The following is an 18830-nucleotide window of genomic DNA, read 5'->3' on the forward strand; positions in this document are numbered from 1 at the left end:
GGAATGCAAATTCGACGATTCAAGGTGCTTGGCAGTCCACGATCAGAACGACTGCGGAAGCACAAGATAAGACTATAATACTGATTTCTAAACGTCCTCGAATTTATGTCACCTGAAATCCGAGCTGAGTTCAATAGCAACAGAGCAACTTCTGTGTCCAACTCCACGTTAAAACTTCGTCTTAAAGAAGCTCAATATTAAACTCAATATTTAACGTTACGTCATATTATTCAGCATGAATCTAAACATTATATACACTCACTGGTGTCGAAAAATTAAACCTTTTACAATTGGCGTTAGAAATTAAAAATGCGGTATGCAAATGTAAAATGTCACACGAACAGTATTTATATGATACCAAGTTACTTGGTATCGGATAAATACTATACATTTTTTGGGACTTAGTCGATCTTTCCGATTTTCAGAACGGTGTTTTGTTGAAGCACGTTCAGCAGGAGCCACGATTGAGAAAACATAGGAAATCACTGCTGGTGTGTCAAAAGTAACAATCTCAAAAGTATACAATGAGTAGAAAACGAAAGGACAATGCAGCCCTTAAAGGAAGAAATGCGACAGAAGGTTCGGATCTCCAAGAACGAAGTGGAAGAATTTAAAGCGAACTGTGCTATACAACAGAAAGTCCAGAGTGTAGAAAATGACTGACAAATTTAATTTAGACAAAGAAAGACCCATTTCCAACCAAACTACATGGAGGCAGTTAAATAATTTGAATTATGAAAGCCACCTTCTTTCTATAAAGAAATCAAAGGATTCGAATGGAATGGTGTCACCAACACCAAGATTGGACTGCGTGGGAAAAGTTCATGTGGCCTAATGTGTCTCAATTTACGCTTTTTTGGCACCAATGGGAGGGTGAAATTTTGGTGTGATCCTTATGAAGCCATGCATCCAGACAGTCTCGTGTCTACCACTCAAGCGACTGGAGGTTGTATCATGGTATGAGGCATTCCCTGTTGGTACCGACTGGATCCGCTCATACTATGAGGAGTTCGTATTTTCTCAAATAGATATGATTATGTCGTATCGGACTAATTTCACCTTGCAATGCTTTGTTTTTATCCAGATTGCGATGGGTTTTTTCAAGACGATAACGCAGCTATCCACCATGAAAAACTCCATCCGAATGGTTCGAGGAACACTCCGAAGATTTCAAACTTTTACCCTGGCTGCTTAAATTCTCCAGATCTGAATCCAGTTGAGAATGTATGGGATACGTTAGAAAATGCATTTAGGCTTTGCAGTTTTCTACCGACCCAAAAACAGCAGCTAACAAATATTCTGATGAAAGAATGGTCAAATGTGGGACCAGCCGTCCTTAGACACGTAGTGAAAAGCATGTTATGACGTGTATGGAAAAGAGGTGGCTTCTACTACACATGGAAGAAAGGTTTCTAATTTTTTGGCAGTCGGGGTATATTGCAGGTAATAAAGATGATGTCTAACCCAAGAAGAGTGAACAGCATATTTTCTTTTATGTTCAATTGCATTATTTTTAATGTTCTGTTTCGAAATTTAAGAAATGAGTAACAGAAACATTTCTACGGTCGCTTTAACTCAGTTCTAAAAAGGTTTCTTTTTCAGTACTGTATTATGACACATAATAGCAAATAAATCTCTAATTTTAATCGCTTCTCAGCTTCATAATATTTCACACGCCTACCATCTTATTTATTTCTCCTTTATATATTCATTTTCTTCTCAGTTCAGTCAAAAATTTATCTAAAACTGAGGATTATATAAAACAGATAAAGCTGCATCCAAAATGAGCAATTTACAACAGAATATCTATAGTCCGCTACTCTGATAGTTCCTCTCCGCTATATCCTAATTCCTTTTAGTCTTTTCCCTTTCACCTTAATACGCACACTTTCCACATCTCATAACCAACGTCCGATCACTGTTGTAGGATTTCAGGTGCATCAGCGAATTAGACCATATTGCGCCGTACATAATATGTCTTATAGTCTATTTTCCTGTTTGCTGAAGAAAAATATGAGTTTCCGGGAGAAAAAAACTAGGCTATTATCATCTACGACCGACTAACTCAGCTGTTTGTGAAAAAGGCCCATAAAATTTCTTCGCGTCAACGACGGGATTCGAACTCAGGTTTTTTTTACTCAGTGTGAGCAGCACGGTGATTATACCAACTATGCTATTCGCAAGGGCCATTGGACCATGATTTCAGTTATTTTAATCTACTTCTTTATATCAATATTTATTTACGATATACATTAAAAATACGCACTCAGTGGTCACTGAATTATGACCACCTCATCCGTAATGTACTATGCTGCATAGCTCGCAGTATAAAAAGTCGAAAAACTTCGTACGCTAGGGCAGTGGTAATTCGTATCTTGTCGTGCAATTCTAAGTGATAAAGTAGCAATTATGGGACGTAGTAAAGATATCACGGGGTTTCAAAAGGACACGATTAGTGGAGATCGTGCGTTAGGTGCATCTATCGGAAAGGGCACGTTTTTGTCAGTTGCTCATGACTCACTGCAGTTAAGATGTACAAAGAATGGTGTCGAACGGTCAAACCATCTCACACCAACAGAAGTATAAAGGATTATGCAAGGTAGATAGATATTCGTGGTGAGCTAAGGATGCAGATCACCGCATAACAGTTGACATAAGGGTGGTTCTAAGAGTGAAGTGGGAAATTATCGACCTGTCAGTCTGACTTCAGTAGTAGGGAAAATCATGGAGGCAATGATCACGGGTGGAACTCAGGATCATTTGGATAGAACTGAAATTCTCAAGGATACTCAGCATGGTTTTGTAAAGGGAAAATCATGTTTAACAAATCTAGTTCACTATTTTGAAAGGGTCACTCATGAACTGGATTTAGGGAATAATTTCACATTGTTTATTTAGATTTCAGCAAAGCTTTTGACTCAGTCCCACATGAGTGGTTGCTTTATAAGCTGGAACAGGTTGGAATCACTGGGAAAATCCTTAGATGGATATCAGGATGGCTTCAAGGCAGGAGGCAGAGGGTTGTGATAAATGGCTGTTCCTCAGATTGGGTTGATGTAAGAAGTGGAGTTCCCCAAGGATCAGTATTAGGACCACTGTTATTTTTAATTTTCATAAACGACATTGATGAAGGGATAGAGGGCGTGATGTCTAAATTTGCAGATGATGTTAAAATTGGTAGAGTATTTAATGATCACTGTCAAGCTGAGCTTCTTCAGAGAGACATAGATAGACTTCAGGAATGGTCAGAAAAATGGCAGCTATGCTTTAATCCAACAAAGTGTAAGGTATTGCACCTGGGAAACAGTAATCCCAAAAAACTTATTCACTTGGTGGAGTTCAACTAAACCCAGTACTGGAGGAAAGGGACTTGGGTGTTACGATATGGTCAGACATGAAATTCTATGAGTATTGTAAACAGGTTGCAAGGAAGGCCCATGGTGTCCTATCGATGATCTATCGAACTTTTGCAAGTAGAGATAGGGACGTGATAATCCCATTATATAAGGCTTATGTTAGACTACACTTGGAATACTGTGTTCAAGTATGGAGACCGCACCTAAAGAAAGACATCGAGCTTCTTGAAAGGGTGCAAAGAAGGGTAACTCGCCTGGTGAGATCGGCAAAAGGGCGTCCTTATGAAGAAAGACTTCGAATATGTGGGTTGCAGAGTTTGGAAACTAGACGCCTTAGAGGAGATTTGATTAAGATGTTTAAGGCTCTGAGAGGCATCAGTAAAATGAATGAGGACGAAATTTTCAAGATTATAAATGATGCTAGAACTAGGGGACATAAATTCAAGTTACGCGGGGAGATGTTTAGATTGGACTGCAGGAAGTTTTATTTTAGCCAGCGAGTTATAAATTACTGGAATAAGTTGCCTTCATGGGTGGTAGAGGCTGACAGGTTGGGGAAATTCAAAGGTCATCTGGATAGTACCTTCGGGTGAGGGAAACGTATAGGATGATAAGTTTAATTTCCTTTTCTTTTATTAATTATTAGTTTTTTTTATCATTGTTTTATTCGTTTTTTTTTTTTTTTTTTTTTGGCTTTCCATAAGCCACAGGTTTTCTTGCACCATGCGGCCATTACTAATACTAACACTAATCGTAATATAATGTGGGGAATGCAAGAAAAATATCCCAAATGACGATGCGCGGCACACTCAGATGTATGAGGTTCCACAGCAGCCCACCCAAGAGATGAACATGTGTTTTTGTAAAGGGCCGCACCTAGAACGTCTGTTCAATACCGCCTCGTGTCACTACGAAGAACAGAATCAAGGGGCCAGAAATGTGTGGTGTAGGTTTGCGTGTATTTTTTGTGTTCTGTTCTGGCCGCGTGGCTACCCAAAAGCATCAATCACATGGACAGATGATTCTAGGTACTCGTACACACCACGGGAAGGTGGGCCAGTCCCAGTAAAGGACATACTGTCTCAAAAGAGACTCTGACCCTCCTGGTATTGCCAGCAGGTGGGCCAGGATCCTCTGGGGGCCCATTCCAGAGGGACAGACAAAATAGAGAAGAGAGAAAAAAACCCTTTATTTAATCCACTTCAGGTCCAATGCTGGGGGTGTTGACCACTGTACGATCTCCTCCCTCAAGCAAAGACTTCCGTAGCTTAAGTTGTGCAGAAGAGATAAACGCTCAGGGGATAGGAGTAACTGGTCTAATTGATTTTCAGATATTGGGATGGTGTTCACTAAATCTTGCCTCAGATCTTCGTACAGGATACAGTCAAATAGGAGGTACCTCCAGTTTTCCTTGGCTCCGCAGTAGCACAGGTCAGTCGTGCAGAGGTCTAGTAGGTGCAGGTTTTCATTAAGAGAGCCATGCCCTGTAATCAGGAAGGAAGTCTCCATGGTGAGGGAAATCATCATATTCAAGCTATTCCTAACTGGTCACCTGGGCCTTAGCCCATCTACCAATATTTCATAACTGTTTATTTGTTACAATTTTCTTAGGTCAATCAACCTTAACAAAACAACAATTACAAAGTCTAACTTGACTTATGACAACAAATTAAAGAAAGCACAACCTTTAGCCTCGCGGGGGAGACGGCGTCTCCGCCCCCCTCACGAGTTTCCGTCCCCACCGCGAGGAGGTAGGTTGCCCTATCTAGCAAACATTGTCTGACACCTCTCAGACTAAATAATAATACAAATTTCATTCAATACAAATTGATCTTACAATATTATCTCACAATCAATGCATACACACACCTGTCCGGTTCCTGCAAACCCCAACACAGACGCCACTGTGACTGACGACCCCAGTCACTGCTGGGAGAAGTCTTTTTCAATCACTGGAAGAGGAGAAGCCCCCCGCATGACACCACTAATCCTGTTCTGTACGTCTCTTTAGGGTATCAACCGCTTTTAGATATTCTGGACATATCCGATTATTAGCATCATGCTCAGAAGGCATCCTCCTCCGCCAACAATTTACACATTTTGGAGCTTCTGCTCTTTGCGTACAAGACTTGAATGTATGTCCACTCCCAGCACAGTGACTGCAGAACTCGCCCGCGTCACAGTACCGGGCCACATGGCCATACGCCATACATTTGTAACATTGTGTTGGAGTCCACAATTCCCGGACACGGTGTGAACTCCAATTTAAAAATACTCTAGAATATTTCAACAAGTATCTTCGTATGCGTGGGGAAACCTCCACCACTACATTATATCCTGAGGAATTCCTTGCTTTATTCTTTGCTAGTATTTTTATTTCAGAGAGCACTTGGTCCTTATTGTCAAATCCATCCACCAAATTCCTTTCCCATAATTCGTTATTAAAGGACTCACGATCTACATCTGAACTAACGTCGAAAATAACCAGTCTGGGAAGTCGGCGAAGGGGCCTTTCTACCTCCATTCCGAACTTTTGCACCTCCGTGCATTCTTCAATTTTCTTAACGTCCAGCTCAGAAGCAGTTTCGATCATAACCCTTTTGTTTCGTATGGGACGAACTGATACTACCTTGACATTAGTTAAAACCGGTGCAACTTGTGCCATTAACTCGGTCTTTACTTGGTCACTGGTATTATATCTATCCGCATTAGCCTTCACTATAACTGATTTATTCTTGGATCTAATCTCACTCGCATTAGCCGCCTCTGCATATGATCTTAATTCAGGAACTTGTTCTGCTTTTCCTTTTTCCATTAAAGTATTCAACTTGGTCTCTAGACTCGCACTAACCGCCTCTGCATATGATCTTAATTCAGGGACTTGTTCTGCTTTCCTTTTTCGTTCCTTTAAAGTGTTCAACTTCGTCTCTAAACGTACATTCCTTATAGTCAAAGACTCCAGATACATTACCATCTTGTCCCAATATCCCATTACAATATTCAAGTCGTGTGCGCTCGGCTTATTCAAAGCCGACACAAAAAGCCGTAGCTTAGTTCTATAAGACTCTAATTCCTGCAAGGTAATAGGTTCTAGGTTACACTGTATCTGTTTCGAAATCTTCTTCGTAACTATACGTGTCTTTTCCTGTGAACTTTTCCCCTCTGGAATCCTTTTCTTCTCAGATGGTCGACTCAAGACCTTTTCTGATTCTTGATCACTCGAAGACTCGGAGCTTCCCTCCGAAGACTCTGCCGAAGATTCTTTTCCTGACTCCTCAACAGGAGGAACAGGAATCTTCCTTCTCGTTTTTGGCATATATCACAAAATTTAGATCACACGAAATTACAAAAAGAACCAACCAAAATAGGCTCAATCTGCCAGCTGAGGAATCACCTCAGCTGCCCAGCCCAGACCACTAGGAGGAAGAGCCTCTTCAAAATAATTTATTGCACAGGGATCAAACAAAACAGCCGCACTATCAATTGACAAATCAAGTCGCAATGATAAAGTTCTGACCAACTATTCAATAAATCATTTGGCACCTGGGCCCATGGTGAGGGAAAGCCAAGATTGGGCAGAATTAGATGATGTAAAGGTGACATCAGGAAGGCATCCTTTGGTAGCCATCCCAACCTGGGATGCATTCCAGCGGGTCTGTCAGATGTTCACTAACTCATTGTAGCACTGGCTTTATCAGCTTTTGGGTCGGCGTCAAGTTCCAGCTCGATGTCAAGTAGTGGGGATGTTGTTTTTAATTCTAAATACTAGTCCTCTGTAGGCGGCATACAGATCAAGAGGAAGAGTTCCAGCTATGACCTGGATGGCTGCTGTATAGGGCTTGCAAACCGGTTTTATAAACCGGTTAAACCCGGTTTTCATATTGAGTTGTTAAAACCGAAACCGAGCTTCTAAAACCGGATTCGAATATTTTTTTAGTTAGCCCTCGCGAATATAGTATTTTGTTACGCACATTTTCTTTTGTTTGTTCGTTTGTCTGGATCGTTCAACTGCTTTATGTTTTAAACATGTTTTTTATTTTATTTTATTTTTAGGTACGAATCTCATGGGCAAGTGGCCCAAATCTAGGAGGGGTACCTTTTTATCTTCCCACCTGTATCATGGCACGATGCAGGTGTACTCATTTACGACTGAGTGAGTCGGAGCGATAGCGTAAAAGAAAATGCTCAACATTTCTCCTTTCCATCTATCTTGTTCGCCAGGCAAATTATGGAACGCGCCTTATTGATGGTTACCCACTAGAAACAGATTCGATGAATATTGCATCAAATTTCAATCGTAGAAAGTTTTTTGCTTCTTTATTCCAATTAAATTTGCGATCAAATGTTCTCCAAAAAGCAGCTTCACTAAGAAAGTGAAGTTATAAAACTAAGAAAGAACTCATTCAGCATTTCAAAAATTCATTGGTTTTGGGTGCACGGTATTCATTGACTCTAGACGAATATACGTCTATACAAAATAAAAAGGTATATGAATATAAATATGCATTCAAAAGACAATCATTGGTCGTTAGGTCTTATTGAGATTAATGGTTCACTTGATAGCAGAAGAACTGAGCAAATTGTGAATGGACACTTGAAGGAATTTGGTTAGAACTTGGATGAGGATATTGTTGCCTGCACCACCGATGGAGCAGCAATGATGGTTAAGTTTGGCAAGTAAATTGCGCCTAATCATCAACAATGTATAGCCCATTGTATACATCTGTCAGTTATAGATGTACTTTATGAAAAAGCAATCAATTATGGTGCCACAGTCTCTGAGTCTTCCAAAGACAATGAAGAAAATGAAAATAATGAAGAAAGTAGTGATGATGAAGAAGTTGAAGAAAGAGAGTAAGGCATGCTTTATCAAACCGACTTTACCGATGAGCTCATTTATTTCTTCAATCCAATGGCCAATATTGCACAAACTATTAACAAAGTCAGAAAAATTTGCAAGCTTTTTCGAAAATCGCCTACAAAAATGACATATTACAAAATTTTGTTAAAGCAAAATTTAATAGGAAAGAATATAAACTTATATTAGATTGCAAGACTAGATGGGATAGCACATTATATATGATTGAGAGATTTTTGAAATTGAAAAATTGCATTCCAAATGCTCTATGTGCAGTACTGTCAACTGAAGCCGTGTCTGACGATGACTGGAAAACACTTGAATTGCTACGTGAAACTTTGCGACCAGTTGAAATGATTCTGAAGGCTATAACCTCAGAAGATACAGACTTACTTAAAGCAGAGTCTTCAATAGAATTTTTGCTTGCTAAGCTTGATACAGCAGAAAACCCATTTGCTTTAAAGTTTCACCAAAGCCTTTTGCAGCGTTACAATGCAAGACGAAATTGCCCAACTGTGGCTTTGCTGAGCTATCTACACGACCCCAAAAAGTTTAGGAAAGAAGATTCAGGTTCAAGAACTTTTGATTTTCCAAGTAAAAAGCAAGTTTGGTAAAAGCATGCTGAAGAGATTTATCAGAGATTATTTGCAAAACATTCCGAAGAAGTCTTAGCGTTGAATGAAGAAACTGAAAATAAACGAACTGTTCTTTTAGAAGAAAACAAAGATTCGTCTAGTTCCGATGTTGGAGATACACTCATGCGAGAGTATGATAGTGTAATAAAGAGATTAACTGAAGATCCTTCAAAATATCCGAGTGAATTGGAAATCAGCAAAGAATTTAAAATTTTGGAGGCAACTAGCAGTAGAAGTGAAAAGCTGGAGAAAGTTTATAGAGCACTGCTGACCATTAAACCAACAAGTGTCCAATCTGAGAGAGTGTTTTCGATCACTGGTCTCTTTAACACAAAAATAAGGTCAAGTCTATCAGGAAAAATGCTTAATTTACTGTGTTTTTTTTTTTAAGGATCATTTTCAGAAGAAAGCTGAGCAATAAATAGTAAAGTATTTATTTTTAAATACTTTACTATTTGTAAAGTATTTTACAAATACTTTAAGCTGTTTTTTTTCACATTATTTTTATTTATTAATTATTATTATTATTATTATAGGGCTTATTATTTTTTTTGTTAACTATACGAGAAGATAGTTTTTATTCAAAGGATTTGACTACAATTTGTAATTTTGTATAATCTCAAGCCGGTTACTTTTTTGGAGCATTTTAATTTTTTTATTTTTTTTACTATAAGAGGTGATAGATTTTGTTTAAAAGATTTGATTACGATTTGTACAATCTACCCAAGATAAAATAAATACCTGTGTTATAAGCTTTTACTTATTTTCCCTAAGTCTGAGAAAATCGGTTTTAAAACCGGTTTTAAGAGTAAACTTCGGTTAAACTCGGTTTTGAAATTTCTCGGTTTTATTCAAGCCCTACTGCTGTAGATACTGTTCTGCAAACGCTAAGGGTTTCCGGTAGCATTGTACGTTGGATGGAACTCAATCTGTCTCTCATCTTGACCAAGCCAACTCGGTGAAACCAGGCGCCGGCCGCATATGTGACGATCGGCAGGAAGACTGCTTTATAACAGAGGCGAAGCGTCCTCTTGGAAAGGCCCCGTCATTCTCGGAGATACGAATAATGGAGCCGGAGAGCTTCTTGACCGTGGCCCAACGCGGTACTAGGCAGGTGATCATAATTCATTGATAACTGAGTTTATGTTTTGCTGTAATAAATTCGAGTTCATTTTAGCTCAAGGCTCTATATATTTTCAAGAATTGAATTATGCATAATGAAGCCAATTAAATAATACTTATTTCGTTTCAATACAAGCAATGAGTAATTTTTTTTATGATAACTTCAAACTTAAAGGATATGAGAACCTTGAATACCTTAGTACTCTGGATGGATTGAATTAAATTGACTTATCCACAGCAACAAATATTTGGAGTGGCTCGATTAATTTTGAATGTTCTAGGCGAACACCGCAGCCGTAAGGTGTTAGAATAGTGTCTGTACGTTCTGATTATTTTATGTGGTCGATTTGTTCCTTTTTTTCGATTAGAAACCAAAGCTTTCGGAAGAAAAATCTTTGCACAATAACTTGGCCATTGGGTTGGGAAAAGAGTTTCTCCTTCCAAACAGGATCACATTTTCATCAGTAAACTGGGAATTTAATAGCAAATAACTGTATTCAGACTAAGCAAGCATACGGGATTAATATCTTACAATGATTTATTCCATAATCCAATGCTAATTATATATATTGAATCTTCCATTTCGTTTGATATTCGTTTTCTGTCTAGAAGAAATTTGTAAATAGTTGTAAATTTATGCGATGTCTCAACCGTATGCGTGTTATGACTAAAGTTTCAGTGTGAATACATAAATAAATAAAATAGCAGAGTTTGCGAAACTTACATGAAACTTTCATTTAAATACTATTTCTTCCAGGAAAAATAACGCTCTTGAAAATCATAATCACGAATAACATTATAAAGGACGAAAAAGAAATTTGAATTCGCAAGCAGAAAATGAAAGATTGTTCCATCTGCCAAAATGCATCTCGTTGGTTTTTTGATTCCAATCAGTTGGAATTCAGTATTTTTTCTACTTCGTACTCAGCTTTCAAAAACTAACCCAACCAAGCAGAGATGATAGACAGTGGAGATTATTAGCATCATTTTCGCCTACAGGCGCATGTTGCTATGCGAAAGTTGATATCATTCTACACTGTCACTCGATAAGGACTCATTGGTAATGAAAAGAGGCTCTTCTTCCAGTTCACGCAGAGTCCTTCACAAATAGTATAAAGCAAGTATGTGTCTATAAACAGAACACCAGTTAATCAATAAATCTCGACTTAAAGCATTTATATAAAAATTCTGCAGACAGAACAGGCGCAATTTACAGACGTTACGTACCTGCGCCTCGAGGACTTAGCTGCCTTGAAGCAAATCCTAAACAAGACAACAGCTTAAACTCTTTAACAAGTCGCCCCACAAATAAATTTTTCGCTTCCGTGAATGCAAAATGGGATTTCTATTTAAAAAAAAAAAACAATGGCAAGTATAGATGCTAATAGGAATGTGAAGAGGAATTGCCATTTGCTTCTGTTACCAGGATCTATATGCTATTTTGGGTAAGAAAAGTCCATTAAATCAAGCGTCAAAGCATCAGAAACACTCCCCAGAAAAGGGAATTAAGAGTAAAATTTGCGATTTTAAATAACAATTAATTATTAATGAAACTTCATTTCAATAATTGCGTTTTTTTTGCTAATCTTCCTCGATTCCCGTTTGCCCATTTGCTTGTATGTCCATTAACTTAATTCTTGTTTAACGCTCTAGGATAACCACACGATTACGCAACGTGAGAGATCGAAGGAATCTAATGATCGAAACATCCATCTTTACATTAATTAACTAAATTAAATTCCTTCGTTGAACAGCCCAATTTCTTCACTTCAATCAGAATAACGAAAGGTAACAGAAGCTTCAGCTATTATACCGTATGCACTCTTTTGTATATACACTATAATATAGAAAGTTAAAGGACATCCCTTTCTTTAACTTGCTGCGTTAAAGGGAATTTATTTCGTACAAAGATTTATAAAATGGACACTTTTAGTTAAGGAACAAAGCATATTGGACAGATTCTGTAAATTCCATCTCGTCTAAGGAAACTATCATAAATTATAATAAAGCTAAAAGTAAATTGTTATAGTTAAGTTGATAATTAAACACATTTTGTCTCTTGTTGTCTGTCGTCCATTATTAGCGTTACGTAAATTACTATAAAATACATTAAAGAACTGCAGGAACCAGTTTATCGACAAAGCGAATAGGCAGACCTTTATAATTTAATAAGATAATATTGATAAAATTTGTTTTTATTTATTTCAAGTCATTATGTTAGATAGAATTTAATTTTTGACATACGAGTTTTAATAAAGGAGTACATAGCAACTTCCTTACACACCAAGTAGCTACTTTATTAGGTACACCTATTTTTCCATTAAGTACTCCCTCCCCTCCACTTTCAGCCCTCAGAATAGTCTGGATTCGTCGTGGCATGAATTCAAAGAGGTGTCCAAAGTGCGCCACTGGGATTCAGATTGACTCATGTAAGTCCCACAGTGTTTGCAAATGGATGGTCCTGGATTTCTACTCCAAATAGCTCATTCTGCTGTATCCCTCAGGTGCTCAGTTAGATTAAGATTAGGTGGGAGGAGGTCACCACAGCTGGTTAAATACACTATGTTTCTGGAACAACTTTTGTACAGTTTGTAAGACGTCAATCTTACAAATATGTAGAGTTAGAGTTTATGGGAATTTATGTGATTTGGGAATAAATTATTCTTTGATATGGAAAAGGAAATTTTGACATTTAAGAGGGCCCCTCCGTAGCCAGGTGGGCAGGAGTAGCAGTGCGTAGCACACGCTTCTTGATTAGACCGGGGTTCCAGCCCGTGACCACCAAATACGGAGGATGCGGAAAGGTCAGGGAATGACCAGCGCATATCCCCGGAGCAATATGGCCTTAGTTGCTAATGCTCCTAAAAACCAAATAACAAACAAACATTTAAGAGAAGCATATATGGGAAGAATACTAGATTTAGAAATAAGCGATTATAGATGTGCAAACTGAATAGCACTCAAATGGAAGAGAAAGTAACATATAAATGTAAATGCGTGGGAAAAGGGATGAACTGACAGTAAACAAAGGCAGCTGTCCATACTAGGGAAGGAGTGGTCATTAGTGAACAAGTGGAAAAGGGTTAATGGAAACAGATCAATGAGTTGGTGAAATGAAGGTGATTAAGAAACGTCTGATCTATGCAGCATCTGGACATAAGTCCCGATGGGCTTGCGTTTGGGTCGAAAAAAGACCAGGTCACTGTGGCGAATTTTTAGTAAGTTGTCAACATTTTCGCAAATGTGAAAAGACGAAAATGGCTATCCTGGGAGAGACGGCAGACAGAAAGGATTGTGCTACCCTGAGAACTAAACAAGAAAATTACGGGACAGGGTTTGGTTTGCACACGGGGCAAGATAGTTATGGTAAAATTTTTTAACGAATAGAAAATAGGGAACGATCAGATGAATTATTTGGATTGGTAGAGAGTCCTGGGGAAGGAGGTTCAAACGACGGAGAAAAGGTTGGGGTCGTGAGTGTGAGGGGACAGTGTGGCTAAAGGGGTGATCGTGGAGCCAGAGTGAAAAAAGTAAGTCGAGCAGTGCAGAAATGGAGGGAGTGTAAAAAGGGCCCTGGACAGCAAGGGGAAAAATAGTTAAGAGTAGCAAGTGACGGGAAGGTTAAGGATGATAAGCAAAAAGTTATGAAAGCCGGTTAAGTGAACCAGGAAAGGTAACGACCTCTTGGAGAAAGATACATCTGAATGATCCGTAGTAAAGGAGGAGTTGTGTATTCAAAGCAGGAGAAAGGATGACAGACCTAAGCAGCGAAGAGTTCCAGAAAATTATCTCAAGCAGATTCAGGAGAAAGCAGATGAAGGAAAGCCTTAGTAGAGAGCCTAAGATGGAAGCCTGAAACCTCCCTGGAGAAGAAGAGAAAAGGATAGAAGTAGGTGAGCGATATATTAAGTACACTAAATTAGCAAGAAGGACTGTTATTGAAAGAGTATAGTAATTAATGAAAAGGAGGTAGCACTAAGGAGTAAAGTGAAAGATAAATTATCTCTGAGGTAGATATTCTGACAGAGTTTATTTTGTTAAAAAGAGTTATTGTATAATGCAAGGGAAACGAAGGAATGAGTAATAGATGAAATTGATGTACAAATAGCTATAATATGTTAGAAGGGTAGTAAAGTTTATAAAGAAGGATTCTGATAGATAATTCAGTTATATGAGCAACTCTGAATATAGTGTTTTAATTGATGAAGCTTTGTTGGTTTATCTGAATGACTAATAACAAGCAGGGACATTGGGATACTGAAGATTGGTTAACAAGTATATTGTAACAGTGGTGAGAACACAGAGCTGAATGATATGATGAATGTAGCATATTTGAAACAGTATTGTATACAGGAGTAAGTGAAATAGGTATAGTGAATGTACACGTGTTAGGAGTTAATTAGGGAATAAGACAAGAAGAATAAATCAGGTTTTTTTTTTTATATAATTGTCAAATCAGAATAACTAGTAAATGGAAACTGTAATAAGAATAATATATGCAAGGTATCCCTGAGTTTACTTTGTGTATTATGATCATATGCTATTTAGTTCAATTGTATATGTATGTATGTAATAAATTTCATGTTTTATTTTCACTTTGAGTTCTGTTATTCTAAGTAACACACGCCTTGCTTGCCTAGTTTAGCGTTTTGCTTTCCCACAGTTTGGCGAGAGAATCCTGGACACTGATTAAGGGGAAACAGAAGAAATTACCTTCATGATCCTCAGAATTTTCTGTGATATAGCAGTCAGGCGGCAAAAGGTGGGGCCTTGTAGGTGTGAGGACATCTAAGAAAAATCTAAATAAATATAAATAAAGGTAGTAATCTTCTGTTAGATATAATAAGAAAGTGAGATATAGTATAAAAAAAAGATAATAAATACTTTATATAGCCCCACCCCCACAAATTCATTGCAGATGAATACACCGCAACCATGAAGTGATGCGCCTGGCCGGAAGAAATTTTCAGATAACCTGCTGCATCCAAATGTTATTCCACTGGTATCAAATGGTCCGGTATGCACCACGAAAACACCTCACACCATTATACCACCACCATCACCATGTATTGTTAATACTTGTCAGGATGGGTTCATGTGTTCCTGCTGTTTTAGCAATATTCTGGCCTGCCCATCAGAGCGAAACAGCACGAACTAGGATTTATCAGACCAGGCAACGTATCTGCATTCCTCCACTGTCTCGGTATGGTTGAGGCCTTCTTGTTTGAAACGTACATTCTTGTATTTTTGTTTCACTCCTATTGACAGGAGTGAAACGCGATTCAGTCATCAATTGCGATATCCCGTCCGCGACAAGGTACGAAGAATTCATTCTGAAATGCCTCTTTGGTCACACTGTTGTACTAAGTTATTTGGCTGATTGAAGCCTTTCTTTTACCTTGCGCAAGTCTTGACATCGATTTCTACCTCAAGAAGTTGTTTCTGATCATAGAATCGCTGTTAGCTGGATCTAATTTATTCGATACACCCGAGTCTTGTAGAAAGGACCAGCGTAGTTGGAGTTTCAGAGATTCATATCGGCACGTATGGCAGAGTACCATCCGGCAGAGTACGATCAACTTTTTAATTTTTTCGTCTTGCTCATTCTCGCACTGAATATCAGCTAAAATATGCCTAACAATCTGCTTACAGGCTTCATAACGCACGATACGAACACGTGATGTTATTGAAGGAGCACTACATTTCATGAATAGGGTCGGTATACCTAATAAAGTTGTATTTCAGTTTATTAAAAGTTTATTAAAATATTTCTGCAATTAGCTGCCATCTTTTGAATGTCTATAGACGCATAAAATCGCCTAGTTTGCCATTTATTACGAGAATGTTGTAGGTATTATGTTAATATGCAATTTCTTAAATGAAAACGTACTGAAATGTAACGAGACTGCATGTTGACACTTTAACAATATCATTATAACTGAATAAGGGTCGTAAATTGATTGATATAGCTCTATAATGTTTGATTTATATTCAAAGACTTACAGGAAATTTACCTTTGAAACGTCTGACCGAAACATTCCCTAAAGTACGATGGCTAATTCCAACAGTTCTCCCATAATGTTGTGGAAAATGAGCATCATCCTTTCCCACTAAATAATGTTGTGGTGAACTGTATACCTTTTATTTTAGGTTTCTAATTCTCCTATTTTAAACGAAATAAATTTGTTGTGAAATGTGAAATTCTGCCCAGATAAAACACCAAATAAACCTTTATGCGATAGCATTTGAATTTTCTCATGAAAATTTTAGAACATTGTTTTCAAAGAAGGAATCGGATAGCAAGTTGCTTTTTTCCGAAAAGAAACTGATTTGGTTAATTAAATCCGTCATTAAAGATGAAAGCCGGCGTTAATAGAACGAAGAATTTAGCTGCAGGGCTTTGAAAGATTCATTAACTCAGGATTTTCAAATTACTAGTTTCTTTCGCGGTAATCTTGTCTGCGCGTGTAGGCACGGTGGTTGTAATCACTACCCTCCTCACACCAGGAGGAAAGCTGGCTTGGTTTCGAATCTCAATGACAGGAGGAACTTTCATGGGCTTTTTTCATTCCATAGTTGAGGTCATCGGTCCCAGTTTAGGAAGGTAAGGTTGTTTCTCCTGAAAACATGGGTTTTTCATCCGACAAACTCGCAACCGACCACAAAACAATGCAATTTAAGGATATAACAGACGTAGATGGATGAGGTTGTTTTCGCGTAACCTTAATATGACAACAAGCATCCCGAGATATCAATTTATATGGATGTTATAAGCATATACAGTACGGAACAAAACTACTGATACGGCAAGGCAGGCAAAAGCTGAGTACCAGAAACAGCTAGCAAAGGGAGCTAAGAAAGGGCTCGATTTCTATTCGAGGTAATCAGATTTGCCTCTTACTGCTAATGGCAGTGCTATACTTCTGTTTGGAGACCCGATAATACATAAAGCTATATTTACATCTAGATACATGTATAAAACTTGCCAGCGAATCTACTTCTCCGTTAGCTTCACTACTATTTTCGAAACAAAATATTTTGCAATAACCTTATGCGTCATGTCAGCCACTTTCCTTCTTTCTTTCTTGGAAAAAAAAGTCTTTTTATCCGTTGTAAGGCGTACACTTACAGTGCATCCTTTTCACATTATTTAATTTCCATGGTAGTGATCCCAGAGTGTTACAGAAATATTACCCAACTTCTTTCCGATTATCGAAAGAACTTATGCTGCCACCATCTACGTTTTCTTTTACGTAATTTCACGAAAAATAATGTACATACACTTAGAAATAGGAAACTTTCCTCCTTTTATGACATCATATGATATTTTTGTTTCATTTAAAGATATGTAAACAGGTTCATTATTCATATATGTATGAGAGTTGTGCGACTTGGGCCGATGCATGTGTCTCATACACGTACTTAGATGTGAAAGTGTCTTAAGGAACACCAATACCCAGGTTGTTCACGATAACTCCCTTGAAATATATAAACTTCTGCTATTACCCAGAAGACCTTTTCGATTCTAATCGGCACCTCATCGGGGGAAGCCAGACATTTGAAATTAAAGAATAAAAATAAACTTTTATTTCGAGATAAAACCAATCGTAGAAAATACTGTTGAATTTAATGAACTCGTATAAATGAGGATACATTAGAAAGAAAGAAAGAAAGTCACAAGGTTTGTGACTCTAAGAGCGTGGTAAGCGGAAAGAGTGAGAATTAGAAAAACAACTCCGTCCTCTTCCTGTGAAAGCTGTGGAAAGATAATTTACTATTCATTAGAAATCTTACTGTTAATTAAACTGAGTGAAAATACTATCTGAGGTTATTTTCCCAAAGACTTCTAGTTGTGCATAGTACTGATAAAAAATGTGTTTAGATTTACGCAAAAATTCTCCATTTATTTTTTACTTTTGTTTCTTTCCATTTCCAATCACTGAAAATTTTGTTAAGGGAACTGATTTGAATGAAATGCATTTCAGGATGATGTACAGCACCGGTTTAATGATTTCCCAGTTTTCAATCGTTCCATTTTTGTTTTTAATCTCTTTCATATGGAGAATTGAATATGCAGATTGTAGAGGACAGTTATTTCAATAAAGAAATTTTCTAAACAAGTATTTCTTATAGCTCTACGAAAATTAAAAAATAAAAATGAAACCCATTTAAATAAACTAAATTAATAACAGGATTATTTAAATGCAAATCAATTGACTAAGACAGCAATAAAGATTTCTATTAGCGTCTATGTATATTACCAATATCCGCTAAGGTAGCACCCACTGAATTAATTTGCATTTAAACAATCTTGTACAACTGGTAATTTGGTTAATTCAATTTATGTATTTTATTTAACATTTTTAATTTATTTGGTGACACCGAGGTGGGAGTACTGGAGAAGCTCACAAAGTTAGACGTTGATTTAAAGGTTGGAAGGGACGGTTAATGACCAGAAGCAGGTGATGTTGCTTAAAAAAGACTTGGATCGGTTGCAGATATGGTCCAAAAAAGATAGTTAAAAATATGAGTGAGGGCAGATGCACAAAGCTTTCCACATTTCTCATCCCCAACCGCTGATCTGTACAGAAAAAAAAAACAAGCTTCAGCAAGAAGTTGCGCAGTAGTAAGTCGTTGGTAAGCAACGATCCTTGTTTCATTTTAGCCGAACCTTCTATATTGGGTGGGGATGGGGAAGAATATCAACAGAAGGTCAAAAAATTAAGAAATTTTTGAAAGCTTTGATGCCCCATTTGAATTTATTGAACATTATATTTGTCAGATCCCCAAGCATGCAAGATCTACTGTGATTGGTGCGGGACCAATAAAAATAACTTTTTCAAAGTAAAATTCAAGTTT

This window comes from Mastigoproctus giganteus, chromosome 9 (assembly GCF_048544385.1).
Source record: "Mastigoproctus giganteus isolate SK-2022 chromosome 9, ASM4854438v1, whole genome shotgun sequence".
Lineage (NCBI taxonomy): Eukaryota > Metazoa > Arthropoda > Arachnida > Uropygi > Thelyphonidae > Mastigoproctus > Mastigoproctus giganteus.